This window comes from Bos mutus, chromosome 2 (assembly GCF_027580195.1).
Source record: "Bos mutus isolate GX-2022 chromosome 2, NWIPB_WYAK_1.1, whole genome shotgun sequence".
Taxonomy (NCBI): Eukaryota; Metazoa; Chordata; class Mammalia; order Artiodactyla; family Bovidae; genus Bos; species Bos mutus.
Genome location: NC_091618.1, coordinates 128,055,433 through 128,069,808, shown reverse-complemented (window position 1 = coordinate 128,069,808; position 14,376 = coordinate 128,055,433). Strand labels below are relative to the sequence as shown.

General features: G+C 37.6%; 1 protein-coding gene across 6 annotated transcripts in view; it reads right to left on the bottom strand.

Moving 5' to 3' along the window:
- GULP1 (GULP PTB domain containing engulfment adaptor 1) overlaps nt 1–14,376 on the bottom strand; it is a 332,692-nt gene that overhangs the window by 218,239 nt on the left and 100,077 nt on the right. Inside the window, exon 2 of one of the 6 annotated variants that reach the window (XM_070359392.1) lies at nt 12,607–12,701. The exons of the other annotated variants lie outside the window; for them this stretch is intronic. The gene's annotated coding sequence lies outside the window, so the exon portion shown is untranslated. The remainder of the gene's footprint in view (nt 1–12,606; nt 12,702–14,376) is intronic. 6 annotated transcript variants of the gene reach the window in all.

The following is a 14,376-nucleotide window of genomic DNA, read 5'->3' as shown; positions in this document are numbered from 1 at the left end:
AAGTCGAGAAAAGCCTCTAAAACTTAGTGAGGAACAATTATTTCTATTTATTATTGATAATTTCATCAAGGCCAAAATACACGGAGGGTCAACTGTGAACAACACACTGGGCTAGTGTTTGGGGTTCCCAAACTCTGTCCTCCTTGTGCCAAAGTAATTTCTCACTACATGCAAACTAGCCATCGGTTTCTCCCCAAATGCCTGCCATACCTCTAAATCCCATCTATGAGGGCCCTGCATTCATCCTCCTGCTAAAAGTGTAAGTTACCAGGAAGCACTTGGCATAACTCTGCGTCTTTGAGGACACCAGAGTGAGCACTTGAGCTAAGACTATGTCTTCTAAGGTGTAAATGGGGACCTGGTGTAAAAGCTCCACGTAAACCAAGCAACAGGGGATTACCTGGACCAAGAACGTGCTCTAGACTCTGAGCTCTCACAGGAAGAGAATCGGACTATTTGGAGTAGAAAATAAGACACAGGGAAAAGATGCTTGACAGATGTTATGAGGCAATAGAAAGCATGAAAAATAACAACTATGAGTGATCAGAAGCTGAGTGAGAAGAGAGGAGAGAAATATACAAAGAGAGGAGGCTGGAGTGGCAAGAAAAGCAAGTTTCATTCCGGCAGCAGAGAATCAACTCTGTCACTAGCGGGCAGAGAGGGAATCGGCTCTGAGCTGTACTGGTTGCTTCGCATTTCTGAATCTCAGTCCATTTTCCTTGGATCCCCTTAATGGCTGGACACATGACTGGGAATTCTGTCTTCTTCATTCCTAAATATAACCTTACTGAGGAAACTCGAGTGAGCCTTTTCCTTACATCAGTTCAGTTCAGTTCGGTTGCTCAGTTGTGTCTGACTCTTTGTGACCCCATGAACCATAGCAGGCCAGGCCTGCCTGTCCATCACTAACTCCCAGAGTTCACCCAAACACATGTCCATTGAGTCAGTGATGCCATCCAGCCATCTCATCCTCTGCTGTCCCCTTGTTCCTTGCATAAAAAGAACCTAACTCTTGTGTCTGGGCCCCAGAGTCACTTAAGGAATGAATCTTAAAACTACAAATGAACAAAACTTCACCATATATAACACTGTAAAAATGATATTTTTACTGTATAAAATTAATACATTCTCAAAACAGTAATGCTGAAGAAGCTAAAGTTGAAGGGATCTATGAAGACCTACAAGACCTTTTAGAACTTACACCCCCCAAAAAATGTTCTTTTCATTATAGGGGACAGGAATGCAAAAGTAAGAAGTCAAAAAACACCTGGAGTAACAGGCAAATTTGGCCTCGGAGTACAGAATGAAGCAGGGCAAAGGCTAATAGAGTTTTGCTAAGAGAATGCACTGGTCATAGCAAACACCCTCTTCCAACAACACAAGAGAAGACTCTACATATGGACATCAGCAGATGACCAACACCAAAATCAGACTGATTATATTCTTTGCAGCCAAAGATGGGGAAGCTCATACAGTCAGCAAAAACAAGGCTGGGGGCTGACTGTGGCTCAGATCATGAATTCCTTATTGCCAAATTAAGACTGAAATTGAAGAAAGTAGGGAAAACCACTAGACCATTGAGGAACAACATAAATCAAATCCCTTATGATTATACAGTGGAAGTGAGAAATAGATTTAAGGGCCTAGATCTGATAGACAGAGTGCCTGATGAACTATGGAATGAGGTTCGTGGCATTGTAAAGGAGACAGGGATCAAGACCTTCCCTATGGAAAAGAAATGCAAAAAAGCAAAATGGCTGTCTGGGGAGGCCTTACAAATAGCTGTGAAAAGAAGAGAAGAGAAAAGCAAAGGAGAAAAGGAAAGATATACCCATTTGAATGTAGAGTTCCAAAGAATAGCAAGGAGAGATAAGAAAGCCTTCCTCAGTGATCAGTGCAAATAAGTAGAGGAAAACAATAGAATGGGAAAGACTACAGATTTCTTCAAGAGAATGAGAGATACCAAGGGAACATTTCAAGCAAAGATAGGCTCGATAAAGGACAGAAATGGTATGGACCTAACAGAAGCAGAAGATATTAAGAAGGGATGGCAAGAATACACAGAAGAACTGTACAAAAAAGACCTTCATGACCCAGATAATCATGAAGGTGTGATCACTGACATAGAGCCAGACATCCTGGAATGTGAAGTCAAGTGGGCCTTAGAAAGCATCACTACGAACAAAGCTAGTGGAGGTGATAGAATTCCAGTTGAGCTATTCCAAATCCTGAAAGATGATGCTGTGAAAGTGCTGCACTCAATATGCCAGGAAATTTGGAAAACTCAGCAGTGGCCACAGGACTGGAAAAGGTCAGTTTTCATTCCAATCCCAAAGAAAGGCAGTGACAAAGAATGCTCAACCTACCGCACAGTTGCACTCATCTCACATGCTAGTAAAGTAATGCTCAAAATTCTCTAAGCCAGGCTTCAGCTATACGTGAACCGTGAACTTCCAGATGTTCAAGCTCGTTTTAGAAAGGCAGAGGAACCAGAAATCAATTGCCAACATCCGCTGGATCATTGAAAAAGCAAGAGAGTTCCAGAAAAACATCTATTTCTGCTTTATTGACTATGAAAAAGCTGGCTTAAAGCTCAACAGGCAGAAAACTAAGATCATGGCATCTGGTCCCATCCCTTCATGGCAAACAGATGAGGAAACAAATACAATGGCTGACTATTTTCTTGGGCTCCAAAATCACTGCAGATGGTGACTGCATCCATGAAATTAAAAGACGCTTACTCCTTGGAAGGAAAGTTATGACCAACCTAGATAGCATATTCAAAAGCAGAGATATTATTTTGCCAACAAAGGTCCGTCTAGTCAAGGCTATGGTTATTCCAGTGGTCATGTATGGATGTGAGAGTTGGATTGTGAAGAAAGCTGAGTGCCGAAGAATTGTAGCTTTTGAACTGTGGTGTTGGAGAAGACTCTTCAGAGTCCCTTGGACTGCAAAGAGGCCCAACCAGTCCATCCTAAAGGAGATCAGTCCTGGGTGTTCATTGGAAGGACTGATGTTGAAGCTGAAACTCCAATACTTTGGCCACCTGATGCAAAGAGCAGACTCAATGGAAAGACCCGGAATCTGGGAAAGACTGAAGGCAGGAGGTGAAGGGGACGACAGAGGATGCGATGATTGAATCGCATCACCAACTCAATGGAGATGAGTTTGAGTGGACTCCTGGAATTGGTGATGGACAGGGAGGCCTGGCATGCTGTGGTCATGGGGTCACAAAGATTCAGACACTAACTGAGCGACTGAACTGAACTGAACTGAATGAAAAGGAAAAAGAGTCACACAAATTATCATAGCTCAAGTCATTGGAAATTGTGTACTCTCCAAAAAAGAAAATATGCCTACATTTTGTAGACATCTGTTCTGCTACAGCTAATTCAAAGCAAAAACAAACTAGCAAATCTGTGCTATGATTTTTTATTCTTTTTTAGAGTAATAAAGCAGACAATTTAGCTATGTCTTCTGTGTTTTCTTTGTTACGTGTAAAACATTTTTTTGTAAATCAAGGCTAAATGAAATGTATTCATATACTGTATTATATAGCAAAATTATAGTACATTATTTTCAATTTTAGGGATCTTCCAACACCAAGATAGTCCAGGCATTTTTGCTAGATTATCTTTATTTATGTATTAGATTTTATTTTCTATATTATTAAAATTAGATGCAGAAGCTTTACTATACTTAAAATTCATATCTTACAGCTGGGAAGAAGGAAGGAATATGAGAAAAAGGGAAAGAGAGGGTCAAAAGGGAAAAGAAGAGAGGATAGTATATACAAAGAATGTAAAGGAGAAATACAAGGATGCAATGAGGGGAAGAAAATGGAGGCAGAGGACAAATGGTTACAGCATGCCTTGGAGCATCACCACATCCTTACTCCAGGCTTCATGTCAGATTCCTGTACACCCACTCTAGGGCCGAAGTACGGAAGGGCAGAGAGCAAATAGGCTGAAGGTCATGCCCATCGCTCTGACTCACAATCCCCTGCCTCCCGAAGCTGCCCCCTCTGGTGAGGACACAGACGCCCACATTCCTAGTCGTGCAGCTCTTCTCTAGGCTGCAATATATAACTGTTAAAAACTTGGTGCCTGATCTGGGTTCCTAGGATGATACTGTACTTCTGTCACACCTTTAGAAATAAAACTTGACAAATAAATCTTATCTTATGACATGGGCTCACCTAGACTTCAAAATAAAAGCAAAACAACAAACACCTGTGAAAGCCCAGGGAACACATGTATGAAACACCATCTGATTCTCCACGGCTGTCCCAGACCCACAAGTTGATGCTCTCTGTTGCTTCACCCTGAACTCCTGGAGTTAATCCATTTTCTCAAAAGTGCCTGGAGGCAGTCTAAGGTAACCCTGGACACCATGGTACTGACCACTCACTGGAACTCCACTGTCTACCCTATGGTTGAGGCAACTTCCCCAGCCCCTGCCCTCTCCTTTACCCTTCCCAGTCAGTTCACACAAACACTAAGAGAAAAATCTTAACTAAAATTAATTTATTTAAACAATATTTATTGAGAGTTGGGGATATGTCCAGACAGTAGTGATATGGTGATGAACATGACAAATAACCAGTCCTCAAATAATTTATGTTCTATTTATCTGCACATATAAACTAAAATCTAACTACATACAAAGGTAAAATCGTTGTCTGTTTGTTACTACAACATATAAAAACCTGTGAGCTCTCTTCCTAGAGACAGACTGCTCCAAATTAGTTGGATTTAATTTGAACATGCTGAAGTTCCAGGAAACTGGTACTCTGAACATGCTTCTTGGGATGTGAAATCTTCACTTTTCACTGTGAATTCTCTCACAGACATCTCTGCGCCAATAAACTACCCAGGTAATCCTGGGAATCTGAAAGTGTTTTCAGTGGGCACTTCTCCTCCATGTAACTTCCCCTCCATGTGAACCCCACATGCCAATAGGACTTTCTCTGGAATTTGCAAGCCCTGCATTGCAAATGAGCTTTCAATTACTTGAACACCGTCAGCAGGATGATCCAATAGGAGACAATAAAGATTTGTTTAACTGTAGCAAATGATTCTTCTGAGTAACACACAGGGCGGAACGCTAGTTCTAAATAAGACAGATGATACAGTAACCATAGCATCCATTAAACCTATTGCATATAGATTGAAGACTTTTAATATGCCCTTTAAAAAACTGCAATATTAGATTTGGTATGTTTAATACAACACAGTCTATACCAGTCAATATTACACAAGCATATGAAGTATACCTAGCAAGACCACTGCCACTAATCAGCTCCCAAAGGTGTCACAAACTAAACAGGTCTAAATAAACCCTTATCTTCATGACTGCCAAAGCCGCTCTGCTTCCAAATTTTTCACCTAGGAAAATGTTGCCAGATCGTCAAGTTACATCAAATTTCTTCTCTTTGCTCAATTCCCTATATCCCGTCATTTCATTATGTCCATTTTATTTTCAAAAGAGCTCTAGAATCTATTGCATCTTCTCCATTCTGTCTGCACTTCCCTAGTAACACTGAACCTTGAAATTTGGACTAAATTTCCTTACCTGGATATTTCCCCCAGATCTTGCTCTATCTCCTGGCAGCAATAGCTTGGAAATGTATATCTTGATTCCCCCCATCCCCTATTAACTATCCTTTAATGCATCCTTGGAATCTGCAGGAAAAAATTTATATTCCTCCATAATTTGGTCCCTGTTAACACTGCTAAACCCCACTCTCATCAACCATGACTTGATGAGCATCCGTTGCTTTCAATAATTTCTGTTCAATGGATTCAATTCCTTGAATGACAACAAAGTTATTGCAAAACATCTATGAATCCACAACTACAACAAGTATCTTCTATAGACTAAAAATGTCACATATGGAGACACCTAATTGTTCAAATGTGTAAAAATAAACTTTTAAAAGTATCAAAGTCAAATAGATGTTATAATTCTGAATCCTCACAAGTAACAAAAATAATATTTTTCTAAAAGAAAAAAACAGGCAATATGTTAATATAAAAGATATTAAGAATTGGACAGGAGATAATTTTTCAAAATTTAGTATTTCTATCATTTTTAGAAAATCAAGAGTGGAAAGGTCTTTCCAATCACTAGACAGCTCAATCTTCTACCAGTCTTTAAAATCCATGTGCTTTTTTTTTTTTAACTAGACAGAGCCCACCTCCTGTTACACATCAATTTTTTTTTCTGTTTCTACTTTTTCCCTTTAACTGGTTGGAAGTAAATGATGATAATTCTCCAGATGCTTCAATTGTCACATATTTGATAGAGTAAGTCACTGTGCACATCAAAGGAATCAAAGAATGTTCTACTCTTTTGGCCACTATTACCTAGCAGCCTTCTAAATCAGATAATCGAGAAAGAAATGAAAAGAATGCCTCAACGTTCAGAGGCTTGCGAAAGAAACACAATCACTTAATGCCTTGGCATATGATTGTACATAGGCACTCTTTCTGTGAAAGGCCTGGAGTTATTGACGGATACAAATTTAAGACTTTAGAAGAACAAGAACAGACTTATTTCTAAGTCCCTCAAGCACTAATAAGGAAATAAAATTCACATCTGTTCAATGTCAAAAAGAATCATAAGCATCCAGTATTTTGTTTTGTTTATAAACATGTGCAGGTGAGTAAGACATCATCAATTATACCACCTGCAGAAATAAGTCAATTACACACGTAGAACAATGTTTCCCAAAATGAATTCTGAGAAATGCTAGTTCTATCAAATGTAGGTGTTTTACACACACACACACACACATACACACCTTCAGTCAGAAGGTTTCCATAATCAAATACGTTTGGAAAACATTTGGATAAATAAATGTAAACAATGTTTTTACTGTGTTATTTCTCATGTTTTTAAAATACTTTTATATATTTTGAGATTCCAAAAGTATATCATAATATGATTCTTTATTTTATTTCACCAAGAAAACACTTTTCCTTAGAGTATCTTCAGAGTTTTATTCACAGTGGTTTTATTCATAGTGCTCTCATAAGAATGAGAAGATAGAGTTGGTTTCGTGATTAATAATTTTATTTGCAGAAAATATGTCATTTGTTATAACTAAACTCTTGATTAGAATGCAGAAGGATCTGACATGCAAGTAATCATAAGCATATAAAATCAAATTCACAAAGAAGCCATTAAATAATTTTTATTTTTAAAAATTGAGCTGACAATATATATCAGCATTCATAGAGGACATTTTGCCATTAAGAAGGAAAGAGAATTAAATTTGAAAAGACAGATAATCATGAAGGAAACTAGGTTTTGTTCAAAGTCCCTTTGAATTAAGAGAACAATTATTGAATATAAATGACATGTATATTTTCTTAAAAGAAACATACCCCCTCCCCATTAAAATGGGATAATTATTAGTGTATATGTCAAAGACATGGTGAACACCTAGTTATTTTCTTAGCCAGATTACCAAAAGCTTCCTGCATGTGTCAGTTTGCCCCAATATTTTTTTTCTCATGCAGTTAATCTACAAAAAAGAACAACTTAGATTTACTTCAGGTGTGAACGCCTGACCAATCATAACAAACATCAAATGCAGAATGTCCAAAAGTATTCTCCACATTTTTTCTGTAATGATATTAATGATAAAGTCATAATAATATTTTCAAAATGCACATAAGGTCTAGTCATTGGTGGCTTCTGCTCCCACCACAGGCATACAGGCCCTACATAAGCTGTCCCATGTTTTTGCTCTCAAGCTTTCTCACTTCCCCTCCCTCCCTTCCTTCCTCCCCCTTTTTCTTCCTCCTCCAATCCATCCACAGTAGTCTTCTTTCTCTCTTTCAAACCAGCCAGGGTCTTTCCTGTCTTAGGGTCTTTGCATTACCTTTTCCCTAGCTCAAGCACCTTCCTATCATTCAACCTTCTATTCAAAGGTCACCACATCCAAAATACATTTCTAGTTGGACTGCTACTCCACTCCCTCCTCTCTTACCCTGGCTTATTTTCCTTTCTAGTGCTTCTCAGTAGCCTAAATTTTCATTTGTTTACTGTCTGCTTTCTTCGCTATAATGAGAAAGAGACCTCTTAGCTTTTCTCTCTACTTAAACACATGCTTTTCAAATCTACTTGTAAATCATCAGAAACCCTAAAAGGTTTTAAGATGTAGAATGCCTGGGCTCTATGCATTTCGAACTTAAATATTATGAAATAAGGCTTACACATGTGTTTCTTGAAAATGACTACAGAGAAAGATGTCTGGGACATAGTAGTAAATAAATGAAGGAGTAATTGAAATAAACAAAGAACCTACTTCCTATCAGATATATTTACAGGGATCTCTCCCTGACCAGGCATTGGTTAAAAATCTGCCTTCTAATGCAGTGAACATGTGTTTGATCCCTGATCAGGGGGAAAAAAAAAAAAATCCCACATGCCACGGGCCATCTAAACCCACGTACCACAACTACTGACCCTTTGAGCCACTACAGCTGGAGAGAAGGCCCATGCACCACAAGATGCTGTGTGCCACAACTAAGACCCAATGCAGCCAGCTAAATATATGACATCATTTAAAAATTTTTAAAAACACATTTACAGGACAGACCATATTTTGAATGCTGCATACAATATTTAGCATTTAATATCTAATGGCCAAGATATATATATCATCTGTTCAATATTACACAATACAACAACAGTTTAGAAAGGCAAAGAGCTCCAAATTGCTAATTTGTTGGGGAAAATAATTAAGCTTTCAAGTTTATGTCACCATAAAAGAGGAGCTCTGTCCAAGACTTCATTGAATAATAATAGCCTTCAGTTGTGTGGTAATTCTGGATATGTTAAAACCAAGACTGTTATTTGAGCTACTTATTTTTCAGTTTTTATAACTTGATAATAAAAATAAATATCAACTTCCACAATAAAATTTCCAAGAGGCAATTTGTGTCTTATTGCCCTGCAACAAAGTAAGCAGGTCACAGACTCCAATCCTTCCAAAAACAGCAGCCAAACAGTTTCCACTTCATCTCTTCCTCCAGCATCTCACCAGACAAGGGCACTGTCAAGGGTACAGGGATCAAACAGTGTACAGCCTGACCCAACCAAAACCCAAATGGCTCATCACTGACTCAGTCAACATTAATAATTAAATCAATCTGCCTGTTGAATTAGAGTAAAGGTTTCACAGGCGGAAGCATTCTTACTGCCAAAGGGCTTTCCACAATTTGACACATCCAAGATTTGGTGCCAGAAAAGGTGATGAAAACCTCGGGACGTTTCTAGTAGAGGAAATTTTCATTGCATGAAAGATCAGCGTTAAAAGAACATGCAGAGTTGTTTATAGTGCTCAATCAGGATTCTTTAAAAGCTATGCTGAATACATATAGACTTCTGCGGTTGCGATTTGAAGATCTTTCTTTTTAAAAGTTATTAGCAGTTCAGAGTAGAAGTGAAGCCTGTTTTGGTCAGAAAGATTTTTAATCATGAGTGACACTGTTTATAACTAGAGAATCTGAGAATGAACTAGGTAAAATCATCAAAGTAAACCAGTGGGGCACTAACTACAGGATGTCAAAGAGAATTGGAGATCAAGAGGCAGTGCAGCTTATTTCCAAGGGAGAAACAAAATTCTCCAACATCGAAGAGTTCACATCACGTTACAAAATGTCAACAAATCTTGATAATCAAGACTTTTTTAAAGCAACCATAGCCATAAAACATAGAACAATCACAAAATAAACACTGACAGGCACTACATTTAGCTAGCCCGGAACCTTTTTCCTACTCTATTTACTTAGCTAGTCTTTCCTTTCTGTGATAATGACTCTGATATATAACCTTGCACAATTCCTAATGCTTACTAATGTATATAAGCAACATCTCAATTTGAGTTCACCTTTTTCTTTTTATTAAAGCACATTTGCTTTACAATGTTGTGCTAATTCCAGGTGTACAGCAAAGCGATTTAGTTACATGCACTTTTTAATATTCTGTTCTCTTATAGTTTATTACAAAATACTCAGTGTAGTTTCCTATGCTATAGAGTAGGTCCTTATTGGTTATCTATTTTCCATATAGCAGTGTCTATATGTTAATTTCAAACTTCTAATGTACCCTCCCCACTTTCCCCTTTGGTAACCATAACTGTGTTTTCTAGGCCTGTGAGTCTCTTGCTGTTTTGTAAATAAGTTCATTTGTATCTTTTTAGTTGTTATTGTTGTTCAGTTGCTATGTCCGATACTTTGTGACTCCATTGACTGCAGCAGGCCAATCTCCCCTGTCCCTCTCTTTTTTACATTTCACATAAAAGCAATATAATACAATACCTGTCTTTGTTTGTCTTACTTCACTTAGCATGATAATCTCTAGGTCCATCCATGTTGCCTCAATTGGCATTTTTCATTCTTTTCTATGGCTGTAATATTCTATTGCATATTTACATCAAACTAGTCAACCCAGGTGATGCTAGTGGTAAAGAACCCACCTGCCAATACAGGAGACATAAGAGACTCAGGTTTGATCCCTGAGTTGAGAAGATCCCCTGGAAGAGGGCATAGCAACCTACTCTAGTATTCTTGCCTGGAGAATCCCCATTGACAGAGGAACCTGGTAGGCTACAGTCTATAAGGTCACAAAGAGTCGGACACAACTGAAGCAACTTAGCACACAAAGTCAGTCAGTCCTAAAGGCAATCAACCCTGAATATTCATTGGAAGGACTGATGCTGAAGCTGAAGCTCCAATACTTTGGCCACCCGATGTGAAGAGCCAACTCATTGGAAAAGACCCTGATGCCAGGAAAGATTGAGGGCAGGAGGAGAAGGGAGTGAAAGATGATGAGATGGTTGGATGGCATCACCAACTCAATGGACATAAGTCTGAGCAAACTCGGGAGATAGTGAAGGACAGGGAAGGTTGGTGTGCAGCAGTTCATGGGGACACAAAGAGTCAGACACAACGTAGTGTCTGACTGAAGAATCATATACATACATACCAAGTTGTTTTTTTTTTTTTTTCAGGGGGGAGTGCAAATGCTGTCCCCAGCTGACACAAGCTATGCAGTCGAGTTTCCCACATTTGGGGAAATCATAGGAATCAGCACACCTTCAGTTCAATGGATGAGACTTGCCCTGGGAAAACCACCTTGTGATTATACCACTTCTTTATCCATTCATCTGTCGATGAACATCTGGGTTACTTCCATGTCTTGGCTATTGTAAATAGTGCTGCAATAAACATTGTGGTGCATGTGTCTTTTCAAATTATACTTTTCTCCAGATGTATGCCCAGGAGTGGGATTGTAGGATCATATGGTAACTCTATTTTTAGTTTTTTTAAGGAATCCCTATACTGTTGTCCATAGTCGCTGCACCAATTTATTGATACATTCTCACTAACAGTGTAAGGGAGTTCCTTTTTCTCCACACCCTCCCCAACATTTATTGTCTATAGACTCTTTGATGATAGTCATTCTGACTGGAGTAATGTGATATCTCATTATAGTTTTGATTTTCATTTTTCTCTAATGAGTAGAGAAAAAAAAACTACTTATTTTCTCTTTTCATGTGTCTATTGGCCATTTGTATGTCCTCTTTGGAGAAATGTCTATTTAGATCTTCTGCCCATTTTTTTTATTGGATTGTTTTATTGACATTGAGTTGTATTGAACTGTTAGTATATTTTGGAAATTAATTCATTGTTGGTTGCATCATTTGCAAATCAAATCCAATAGCACCATTTATGTCATGTGAAAAAAACATTATAAGGAAAAAGAACAATCAATTATTCTAGGCCTGTCATCTCTCTTCAGGAAAATTAAATTAAATACTAAATGGGCATCATTTTTAAATTCATATAGCTCATATCCATAACTTATTAATAAGCCACTTTTATTCACCACCACTTTTATTCAAAACAATATAATCAAAACCCTATTAAAGGTTTTGATTTTGCAGGTTGTAGAATCATGAGGCAAGCATAATAACAAATGTATTTATTAACCTGCTACAGGAGAAAAGCATTCTAAAAAAATTGGTTTAAATAGATAGATAATTTGAGTTAGTAGATAAGAGCTTATGTCAGTGTTTACACTCGCATTTCAGGGGCTGTTAAACATAATCATAGTACCATTTATTTCTCCTCCACAGCTTGTATCACTCTGAAGCCTAATTAATTATCAGTGACTAACTACATCTGTTTTACTCACTGTTCTATTTCCAACATTTGGTACAATGCCTGGCATGTAATCATAATTCAAAATAAACCTGTTGGAAGAGTAAATTAATGTTAAAATATATATAAGAAGTGAAAACAGGGTATCAGTTTGTAAGTACCTTGAAATACATACTTGAAACTTTTATATATTTCTTTGGCATCCAAGTCCAATTTAAAATATTAAATTTATCTATAAAAATTTTCTTTGATAAGCCTTCCAACATATCTTTGTAACTATCTGATAAATATGTTGGCATTTAAAGAAATCAAAAGGAATTTTTGACCTCTTCTCAAAATAAAAAGACCTAAAAGCCAAAAGAATATAATTGAATCCATTATCCACTATATAGGGCTTTCCAGGTGGTGCTAGTGTTAAAGAACCTACCTGCCAATGCAGGAGACATAAGAGATACGGGCTCCATCCCTGGGTCAGGAAGATCCCCTGGAGAAGGGCATGGCAATGCACTCCAGTATTCTTGCCTGGAGAATTCCATGGACAGAGGAGCCTGGTCAGCTATGGTTCATAGAGTCACAAAGAGTCAGATATGACTGAAGCGATTTAGCACACATGCATCCACTATATAACTCAGATACTAGACTGCTTATTTTTTTAAATGTACTAATCACTCAATGTTTTCTGATTAGAAATGGATATCCAAAAGATGCTCAAGCATCAGTAATCATCAGGGGAATGCAAATCAAAATCACAATGAGATATCATCTCACACTTGTTAGAATGGCTATTAGCAAAAAAAAAAGAGATAACAAATGGTGGCAAGGATGTGGGGATATATTGATGGGAATATAAATTGGTGCACCCACTGTGTAAAACTGTATTCAGGGTCCTCAAAAAAAAATAAAAGAACTCTATATGATTCAGCAATTCCACTTCTGAGTATTTATTTGAAGAAAACAAAAATAGTAACTCAAAAAGATACCTGCACTGTCATATTCATTGCAGCATTATTTACAAAAGCTAAAATGTGGAAACAACCTAAGTGTCCACCAACAGACGAATGGTTAAGGAAAATGTGAGACATATAATTCAGCCATAAAAGAGAATGAAATCTGGCCAACTGAGACAACATAATGAGACCTTGGGGGCATTATGCTAAGTGAAATAACTTGGGCTGAGAAAAACACATACTATATGATTTCACTTATATACAGAATCTTAAAGAGGCAAAAACAAGGTTGTAGATACAGAGAACAGTCTGACGGTTTCCTAAAGCAAAAAGTGGGTGGTAGGCAAAATGAATGAATGAAGGGGATCAAAAGTTATAAACTTATTTACAAAATAAACAAGTCACAGAGATGTATAGCATGACAACTGTAGTTAATAAAACTGTATTGCATATTTGAAAGTTGCAAGCAGAGTAGATCAAAATTCTCATCTCAAGAAAAAATAACCTGTAACTGTGTATGGTAATGAGTATTAACTAGACTTACTGTGGTGATCATTTCACTATGCATCCAGATGTCAAACAGTTATGTTGTACAATTGAAATTAATAGGCTGTTCTATGTCAGTTGTATCTCATATTTAAAAAAAAGAAAAACCTAACAGATTAAAAAAAATCCAATGTTCAAGCTTTTAATCAAACAATAAATGTTGTAAAGAATGGTCTCAAACACAATTGATATTAGAAATCATCTTATTTCTTTATTTTTCTTCATGTAAAACACTGTGCAAGAAGTCTTAAATTTTATAATGTGCAAGTTCTATTCTAATATTATTGTTGTTCAGTTGCTAAGTCATGTCCAACTCTTTGCGGCCTCATGAACTGCAGCATACCAATTCCTCTGCCCTACACTATCTCCTGCAGTTTGCTCAAACTTTTGTCATCCAACCATCTTATCCTCTACCACCCCTTATCCTCCTGCCCTCAATATTTCCCAGAATCAAGGTCTTTTTCAATTAGTCAGCTCTTTGCTATCAGGTAGCTAAAGTATTGGAGCTTCACCTTCAGCATCAGTCCTTCCAATGAGTCTTCAGGACTGATCTCCTTTAGGATGGACTGGCTTGATCTCCTTGTAGTCCAAGGGACTCTCAAGAGTCTTCTTCAACACCACAATTCAAAAGCACTCAGCCTGTGTTATGGTCCATCTGTCACATCTATACATGACTACTGGAAAAACCAATACTTTGACAATAT